General features: G+C 41.0%; 1 pseudogene; it reads left to right on the plus strand.

Annotated features, from left to right (window-relative positions):
• The first annotated feature begins 961 nt into the window (after nt 1-961).
• On the plus strand, nt 962-7,873 carry LOC118653596 (annotated as a pseudogene).
• The last annotated feature ends 1,842 nt before the right edge of the window (nt 7,874-9,715 follow it).

Genomic DNA, 9,715 nt, shown 5'->3' on the forward strand with positions numbered 1-9,715 from the left:
GGGTATGAGCGGCGGCTGCTGGCCCTGATCACCTCTGAAGACTTCTCCTCTCCCCCCTGCTCCTTAGGGGCAATCAGGGCAGCAGCCACCACTCACACCCGCTGACAGCACCGGCCCCACTCGCACCGCTGCTGGCGCCAGCCCCAATAGCTATGAGCCATCAGCAGGTATGAGTGGGGCTGGCACCGTCAGTGCGTGGGAGGGGTAGTGGCGGGAGCAGGCCTGCCGGCAGACAGGGGACCAGGGGCCATGGTGGGAGGGGCTGGGCGGAGGCGCAGAGGATGGGCTGAGACTCACCCCTGCGCCTACTGTGGCCCACAGTTCCTTTCAAGGTGCACAAATTCATGCACTGGTCTCTAGTAAAAATATAAAGTATTTCCATTCATACATTTAAAAACTAGATAGAAGCATCTACTGCATGGCCAAGCCCTGTTCTGGAAACTGGGAATTCAATTTTGAAAAAGATAGACATGATTCCTATTCTCATAGAGTTGACATTTCAGTTAGATGACAAACAGATAAAACAAACATGATAGACACTAGTAACAGAATTATTTTGTAAATGAGATTTAATCTGAGCTAAGATATATAATTTGCTGGCAATCAGAAAGGTAAAAGGTAGTAGAGCCTGGATTCGAACCTAGGATTCTGACAACCCAAAGACCAAACTTTAAGCCTGCCATTATCCCCATGCTGTTATGCTCATTATAATCTCTGAAATATTTTCCCACTGCTGTCTTCCTCTTTTTCCCTTTATACTTCATCCTCTGAAATCACTACACCACATGGTTACCTTTACTGAAACTTGATTTTCCTTGGGAGTTTATCAGTTATGACAGTGTTTCTCAAACTTCACTGCATATTGGAATTACTTAGGGATCTTTAAGACAATATTAATGCCTGGAATACCCCCCAGAGATCCTGATTGGATTATTCTGGGTTTAAGTCAAGTGAGTCCAACATGCAGCCTTTTAGAATGATGGCTGCTAATGCTCTGTATGTATCCAAAGTGTGGTCATCAGGTTTCCTACTTTGATTTCTCTCTTGGGAAAACTTCCTGAGTTCTTTGGAAACTCGTATTATTAGGGTCACTCCTGCATTTTCTTTGGTCAAATTGGATTTCTCACCCTGCCAAATCATCCCTTTAGCACTTTCAAAACTCTAGATATCTAATGTACATCCAGTACCTTGATTCTGGTATCTGTCTCCCTCTAAATGACCCCGTATTGGCCAGTCTGTCGCTATCCAATGCCTTCACTACATTAAAGTCAACCTTGCATTTTCCCCAGTGAGCACTCCATTATTCTGGCCCCATTGCAGCCAAATTTCTGAGAAGTGTCTATCCATTGTGTTTTCACTTATTCATCTTCCAATCATCTCTAATAGCTGCATTTTTATTCAATTTGCATCCGTGTGTGTTACCAGAATATAGACAGTACAACTCAGGTGATGTAAACAGAATACAATTTTATTTCGGTCTCACCTTGCCCACTTTATTCAGTGGGATAATGTAATGATACACCTGACCAGGACTCATGTTGGCTCTTTCTTATATCTAGACCACAGGATAGTCTTGAAATTTTTTAAATATATATTTTTTTTATTGATTTCAGAGAGGGAGAGAGAGGGAAAAGGAGAGAGAAAAACATCAATGATGAGAGAGAATCATTGATTGACTGCCTCCTGCACGCCCCACACTGAGGATCGAGCCTGCAACCCGGGCATGTACCCTGACCAGGAAGTAAACTGTGACCTTCTGGCTCATAGGTCGAGGCTCAACCACTGAGCTACGCTGGCTAGGCCAGTCTTGAAAATTTCATACTCCCAAAGACTGTAGACTGAACCCAATGCAGCCACCAAAATCCCGTGGTTACAAACACTTTAAGCTTTCTCAAGCAGGAGTCAAGCACAGCTTCTCTATATCTCAGTACTACAGACACAGACGGAGTGTCCATATGAAAGTACCCAACTAGACATGACAAAGGGGGGAGAGGTGGTGAATCACAAATCACCAAAGAAATCTCTTCCTTCTCTCTTATTTGACTTACTTTTATAATGGAATGGAATGGTATATCTTACACACTTATAATGGAATTCATTCTTACATTATTTTCTTCATTGCTTCACCTGACCCACTAAAATCAATCTTAACCCAACCAGATATCATGTGCCCTATGATGTGACGTAATAAATTATCCTTACTAAAAAAAAAAATTGAACCTAGATCAAATCGGCCTCTAGATTTAATTTAGAGTTTATAGAAAATATATGGTTTTAAGGAACAAGTTAAATGATACTACTAGAAAGCTTGGAACTAAAAAAAAATGTAAGAATCTTTATAGGACAAATGACCTAGTTTCTCCAGAAAATCAATTTCAAGAGGAAAAGGAAGTGGGGATGTGTATCTCTTATAGAATAAGAGACTTAAAGGACAAAAGAGCCAAACATGATAAGCAGATCTTGTTTGGAACCTAATTAAAAAGAAAACAAAAACAAACAGCTAGTTGTAAAAATCATCTTTGAGAAAGTCAGAGCATTTGAATATTGTCTGATCATTAGATGTCATTAAGAAATTATTGTAAAATCAGTTAGGTATGAAAATAGCATAATCATTGTGTTAAAAATCAAAAGATCTTTATCATTTAAATATATATAATAAAGCATATACATGTAAAATGACATAATGTCTGGGATTTATTTTTAAAATTTCTACTTCCTAAAATTTTGGACATAATAAAGTGGACAAATTTGGCTCAGTGGATACAGCATCAGCCCACGGATTGAAGGGTCTCAGGTTGATTCAGGTCAAGGGTCAAGGGCACTTGTCTCAGTTGCGAGCTCCATCCCCACCCCCAGTGGGGAGGCATGCAGGAGGCAGCCAATCAATGTGCCTCTCTCACATCAATGTTTCTCTCTCTCTGTCTCTCCCCCTCCCTTCCACTGTCTCTGAAAAATCAATGGAAAAATATCCTTGAGTGAAGATTAACTAACTAAATAAATAACTAACGAACTAACTAAATAAGTAAACAAATAAATTTTTAAAAAGTGGACAATGATCTTAGGACTTTGTTTAATATTCTAGTTTCTCAAACTTCGCATATGCTTGGAAATTTCTATAATAAATTTGTAATATTTTGCCTTCTTACTTTTAGTTTCATTGCTGTTGTTGCTGTTGAGTTTTGTTTATTCTTCCTTAGCTCAGGCATCTGTATATTTAAATCTGATGCCAGGTGAGTCTCCCCATTGGCCAGATATAGTTACTCATGCAGGGGATGACTCCCAACTGGGGGTTCAGCATCATTTCTCCACTAGCTCAGGTCTCATATATTATTTGAAATTAGACTCATTTAAGTCCTTAGCATTCAAGGAAGATATCTGGTTGTGTGACTATGCAAATGACCCCACTTCAATTGTGAGGAATTAGGAAAAATTGGTTATTATTGGGGTTAGCCCACTGCTGTTTTCAACTATTAATTGATACAGACAGTGCAGTGCATGCATACATTTTTCAGTAGTGTTTACAAATGAAACTAGCTTGGTCGTTCTCTTTGGAATAGGTGCCCAAAAAGGAATTAGTCATATTTGTTAACACAGCCCTGAAAATATTGCTAAACCCTAAAGAGAAGGTAGCATCCCACTTGCCTTTTGACTGTTTATCTGTCTTAGCTTTACCTCAAAAAATTGCTAGATATTAGGGAGGGTAGACTGAGCCCATATACCGAGGAGATAATAGGATGCCCTCTTGGGAAGACAAGTGGAATTGATAGTCCAACATCCTAATTGTAATAGTGATTCTTTTAAAGCAGTGTTTAGCAAATTTGCCTCACCATGAGATTTACCTAGGATATTTGTTTTAAATGCAAGTTCAGGACTCCTCTCTTGAAGATCCCTAAAGATTTTGATTTAGTAGATTCTGGGTAGACCCCTTAATGTGTTTTTAACAAGCTCCTTAGCTGTTTCTTTAGAAAACCCAAATTTGAGAAACACTTCTCTAAATTAATTTATTTCACTTTAACTATGGAACCTGCAAGCAAATGTTTACTGCCACCAGTGAGCTCTGCTCACCTTCCAGGAAGGTGGTTTGTGCGCAAAGTCTACAAAATATCCAAATGCAGAGAAATTTCCAGAATGCTTATTCCCCTGCCCAGGTTTGCTCAGCCTGGAAGACTTGGGTTGTTAATTGTTAACTCTTCATACTACAATCATCTAGGAAGCTTGAAAAATACTAATGCATAAGACCCAGAGGAAATTATTTAATTGATATGTAATAGGGCCTAGCTATTTTTATTTTTAAAGAATTCCTATGTGGTTCTAAAATAAAACCAGATTTGATGCCTGGCCCATGTGTCTCAGTGGTTGAGCATGGAATTATGAACCAGGAGGTCTTGGTTCGATTCCCAGTCAGGGCACATGCCTGGGTTGCTGGCTGGATCGCCAATAGGAGCATGCAGGGGGGAAGCCAATCAATGATTCTCTCTCATCATTGATGTTTCTATCTCTCTCTCCCTCTCTCTGAAATCAATAAAAACATATTTTAAAAATAAAATAATAAAATAAAACCAGATTTGAGAAATACTGAGGTTGAGTTATATAATAGGTAGTTGCAATTTTAGTGAATATTGTGCTTGAAAAGGATAGGATTATTAAAATCTACCTGTCCCACAAGATCTAAAGGAGAATAGCTCAGATTCCAATCCCGTTCTTCCCCTAATATTATGTACATTTCATTTGTGTTGTGTGGGGTGGATTGTTTTGGAATTCATTTCTTCTTATCACCTTTAACTATAATTTTCCCTTTCACTGACATTTTGGTCTCTATGATCAGTTTTAAAGTATTTTTTTTCTTTCTGTGTGTCTAGGCATAAAACTTAATTAAAGCAGCTTATACTAAGATGAGGTGAACGGAATGGTTTGATGCCTAATAACATACAAAAATCTTTATTTGAATAGAATTAAAACACTCCACTACTCTGTCGCATTACTTAGATATCTCAACTCTTCTCTGATCTTGGGTGTGGAAAACTAAATGTAGTGAACCAAATCTGGAGTTGCCCTGTTCCTCCAAATATAATAAAAACTAGAGGCCGAAACCGGTTTGGCTCAGTGGATAGAGCGTCGGCCTGCGGACTGAAAGGTCCCAGGTTCGATTCCGGTCAGGGGCATGTACCTGGGTTGCGGGCACATCCCCAGTGGGAGATGTGCAGGAGGCAGCTGATCAATGTTTCTCTCTCATCGATGTTTCTAACTCTCTATCTCTCTCCCTTCCTCTCTGTAAAAAATCAATAAAATATATTTAAAAAACAAACAAACAAACAAACAAAACTAGAGGCCTGGTGCATGGATTCTTTCACCAGTGGGGTCCCTCGGCCTGGCCTGCGGGATAGCGCCAAAATCAGCTCTCTGACATCCCCCAAGGGGTCCCGGATTGTGAGAAGGTGCAGGCTAGGCTAATGGACCCCACCGGTGCAAGATTGGGGTCAGGGAGGGACCACGGGAGGGCTCCAGGGCATGTCCGACCAATCTCGCCCAGGTCCCGATCGGCCATCTGCCCCGTGGTGGTCAGTGCACATCATAGCGACTGGTAGAATGGTCAAATGGTCGAATGGTCGGACACTTAGCACATTAGCCTTTTATTATATAGGATAATCTTAAATCCATGGAAATGGCATGTAGAAAGCCCAATTTCCATTTCTATGAAGCTCCTCAGGTCGTGTTCTCGTGGTCACTTCTGACCCTAAAATCTGTTTCTCCCCTAAACTGATGCAGGTGATGATCACCTAAAGAGTCATTCATGCTTTTCCTGTTCTACATCATGTTAGCTGAGCTATAGAAGTCCGTTTTTATCCTTCATTCACATCAGAGTGCTGTGTAGCAAAATTTAATGAAATATGGGGCAGATGGGGGGATTTACAGAGCTGCAATAAAAAAGTTAAAGCAAATAATGGAATATCTGTGCTGTTTTGTGTGTGTGTGTGTGTGTGTTTTCTAAAAATCTCTCCAGAATTTCTCCAACTCAGGCTTCAATCTCCCCCATTTTGTTTTCTATGGCATACTGCACACATTGTCTATCCTTGTGGTGAGTAAATGGAAACCAAATACACTTGACAAAATCTACATTATTTATCTGACATCTATCTAAATTGAAAAATTGTGCTATGCAGAAGATTCCATTTTAAATCTTAAAACTGAGCACTTTCTAAAATGTATAGGCTCCAAAGACTAGGGTGCTTCTTGTCTACTAAATACTTGGGTTTCTATACATATAAGATTTGAAAAAATTGAAGAAAGTTGAAATTTTGGGTGTATGAACAAGATGAGGAAAAAAATCTCCAATGTTAAAAAAATTAAATGTATAAAAATTCCATAGACGAAATTAAGTACAAATCACAAGATGGGAGACTTCACAGAATGGAAACTCAAACAGCTAATAAACACATGGAAAGATGTTCAAATTCACTAGTTATTAGAGAAATGCCAATTAAACGTCAATAAAATGCAGATTAAAAGCACAATGAACTGCTATTTCAATACCCATTATGCTTAGGAACAAGTTTTTAATACTAAGTTTTCTGCCCTCAAGGTTTGGCTCAGTGGATAGAGCGTGAGCCTGTGGTTTGAAGAGTCCCTGGTTTGATTCCAGTCAAGGGCACATACTTTGATTTCAGGCTCAATCCCCAGTCCTGGTCAGGATCCTGTGGGAGGCAATCAATCCATGTGTCTCTGTCAAATCAATGTTTCTCTCTCTCTCTCTTCCTCCCTCCCTTCCACTCTCTCTAAAAATCAATGGATATTGGGAGGGAAGGTCTGGAGGCCAGGCTGGCTTGGAAAGAGCAGGAATGCCCAGGCTACAGACTCCTCCTCCGGTGGCTGGGCCTGGGGGCAGGGGCTAGACACGTGACCCTGCAGGCAGCACCTGGCCTGGGCTCCTGGAGCGCCCCAAGCATTGCACATCGCCATGGAGCTGGAGCACAAACAGCAAGAGAAAGAAGAGATGGACAAGGTGAGGAAAGAGAAGATGAAGGAAGCACAGGAGAGAAGGAAGAAAAAGGAGATGGAAGAGAGGCTGTCACTAGCAGAGACCAAGGAACGAATCCGGAAGTTGCAAGAGGAGCTCTGGGCCCTACAGGAAGAGACGCACCTGCTTTTCTTGCAGCTGAAGAAAGTTGTAGATGAGGAAGAAAAAGTTATAGATGAAGAGGCGAAAAGAGCAGAGTGGTCTGACCACTCTGACCTCAGCTGCAGACACACAGGAACTCATTTCCTCAGCGTGCAGGGGCGCCCCGGAACACTCAGTTGCCCTGCAGGCACCCTCATGGCACTGATGGAGCCTAACAGATGTCCCCACTCCAAGTGCTTACCACCCGGCATTCTGTGGACCCAGCGGCTTTCACAGGGAACCCAGAGCACAGGCAATGCCAACGCAGCCCAGGCAGTGCCTATGGGCCTACTCAGCTCCCACCTCACTCTGGACCCACTCAACAATCCTATAGACCTAGTCAGCTGCTCAGAGCGCCTTCAGCATTTCCTGTAGTGCAGCCCTTGTCTCAGCCACAGCCACAGCCCTAAGCCATGCACAGCCACTTTCATCCCACCCAGACAGGGTGTGTCCAGCCTGGTGGTGGGTGCCCTGATCTTGCAAAAGCAAATGGAATGTGCTAACCAGCAGACTGGCTTCTCTGACTCATCCTCCCTGTACTCCATGCATCCCAAGCTCCAAATCCAGCCTCTTCACTCCTTGCCTCCCCCCACCCCACCCCCACTTCCAGTGCAGATGCAACCAGCAGCAAAGTCAGGCCTTGCAGCTACCAGCCAACCTGGCGCCTGGCTCCCTTTCATTCAGCACAGCCGGAATGTGTGATTCCACCACAAGTGACCATCACATTTGATTTTCAACCTCACAACCCCCCATGGGTGAATGTCCTCATTGAGTTCTAGTAAAACCTGCCGGGGGGGCGGGGTGGATATGAAGAGCACAACTGAGTAGATATGAACTTCTCTTTAAACCAGGGAAGGGAAGATTCCAATTTGTTCCAAGCAGGTACATTTTTTTAAGTCTGAGAATCATTATCCCATTTAATGAATGTGCATTGTGTCATAGGCAGTAGTAGACACTGTAGGAAATGAAACCTTAGCAGGAGAGAGGACAAGCAAATATGAAAAACCACATAGGGACATTCAAAGAAGAGCAAGGTATTCTAGCACCGTGCTATGCACACACAGTGAAGCTGATTTTGTATCTAAGGGATTAATCATCGAAGATTTCTTAAAGAGAATTCTGGAAGGATTTGAATAACGAAGACTCAGAGTGAGAAATGGTGGACAAAGCATCAGGTACACTAAATGGTCTGTGTCTCAACACCAGGAAAAGGAAGGGAAGAAAACTAATATTTATGAGCAACTGTGATAAGTCAGGTATTGTAACATTTACTTTGTTTATCTTACCTTATATATTCTTCATGACAATCCCTCAGGTAAATAACTATTCATTAATTCAACCAGTTTTTCTAACAATTATTTGTTAGTAGTAAATGTCTATTCTGTGCCAAGCTTTGTGTGAACATCAAAATACATGAAGAATAAGAAACTTTCAAAGGCAAGAAATAGAGAATCCTATATAATAAAGAGCTAATATGCTGATTAGACTAAACAGCAGAACGGCCGTCCAGACAACCTTCCAGATGAAACTGGGGCTGCGAGGGCCAAGCCCCTTGCATGAATTTCGTGCATCAGGCCTCTAGTATAAACACAATTTTTAAAGTCTCCATTTTGACAATGAGGAAACTGAGACTCACAGAGATTACACAATTTATCCAAGCTCACCAAATAAATTATTGACTGAACTAGTATTAGAACTAATGCTCACATTTTTACTTTTTCTCTAGTGATACATGTAATGTAAGAAAGAATTTATGCCACAGTAAAATGGTGAGATGAATTCTACCTGTTTAATGTGGCAAAATGTGAGCACTTGGTGGTATTGACACACGTGTCCCTTACCTTATTATCAATAACTCTACTCAGAAAGGTTTTATTTAGTTTTCTTTATTTTATCTATTTATTTATTTAAATCCTCAGGCTAGGGTATTTTTCCATTGATATTTTTAGAGAGAGGGAAAGACAGAAAGAAATATCCATGTGAGAGAAAAACATTGATTGGTTGTGCCCCGATCGGGGGCTGGGGAGGAGCCCTTGACTGGAATTGAACCTGGGACCCTTTGGTCCACAGTCCAATGCTCTATCCACTGAGCCAAACCCGCTAGAAGATATTTTCACATTTTTACTTACTTCATTTGCTATATATTGTTGGTAACTTTTGAGAGTTGCCTAGAAATATTGCCTTAATATCATGGGTCAAGTGAGTTCATAACACCAGAGATCCGATGTTTAAAATAAAGAAAAGTCTTCCTGTTTCTCTTTTTGAGGGGCGAAAAAAGGGGCCTCAAAAATCCTCTGCTGGATTAATCTGCATCAAAGTAAGAAGGCTCCTCTAGTCAGTAGGTACCACATAATTTATTTATTACATATAAATCAGCACATATCATAGTTATCTTGGGTTTTGTCTCTTTAGTTATTGTCAGTATTCCTCTAAAGAATATAAACCCCATTAAGTCTAGAATCATATCAACTTTAATCACAAGTGTGTTCCTATCTTTTAGCAGAGAAACCTTAGCAGAGAAAATGGTTACTGATTAATAATCTTTTTAAATAGATAAAT

Source organism: Myotis myotis, unplaced genomic scaffold, assembly GCF_014108235.1.
Source record: "Myotis myotis isolate mMyoMyo1 unplaced genomic scaffold, mMyoMyo1.p scaffold_m19_p_4, whole genome shotgun sequence".
Lineage (NCBI taxonomy): Eukaryota > Metazoa > Chordata > Mammalia > Chiroptera > Vespertilionidae > Myotis > Myotis myotis.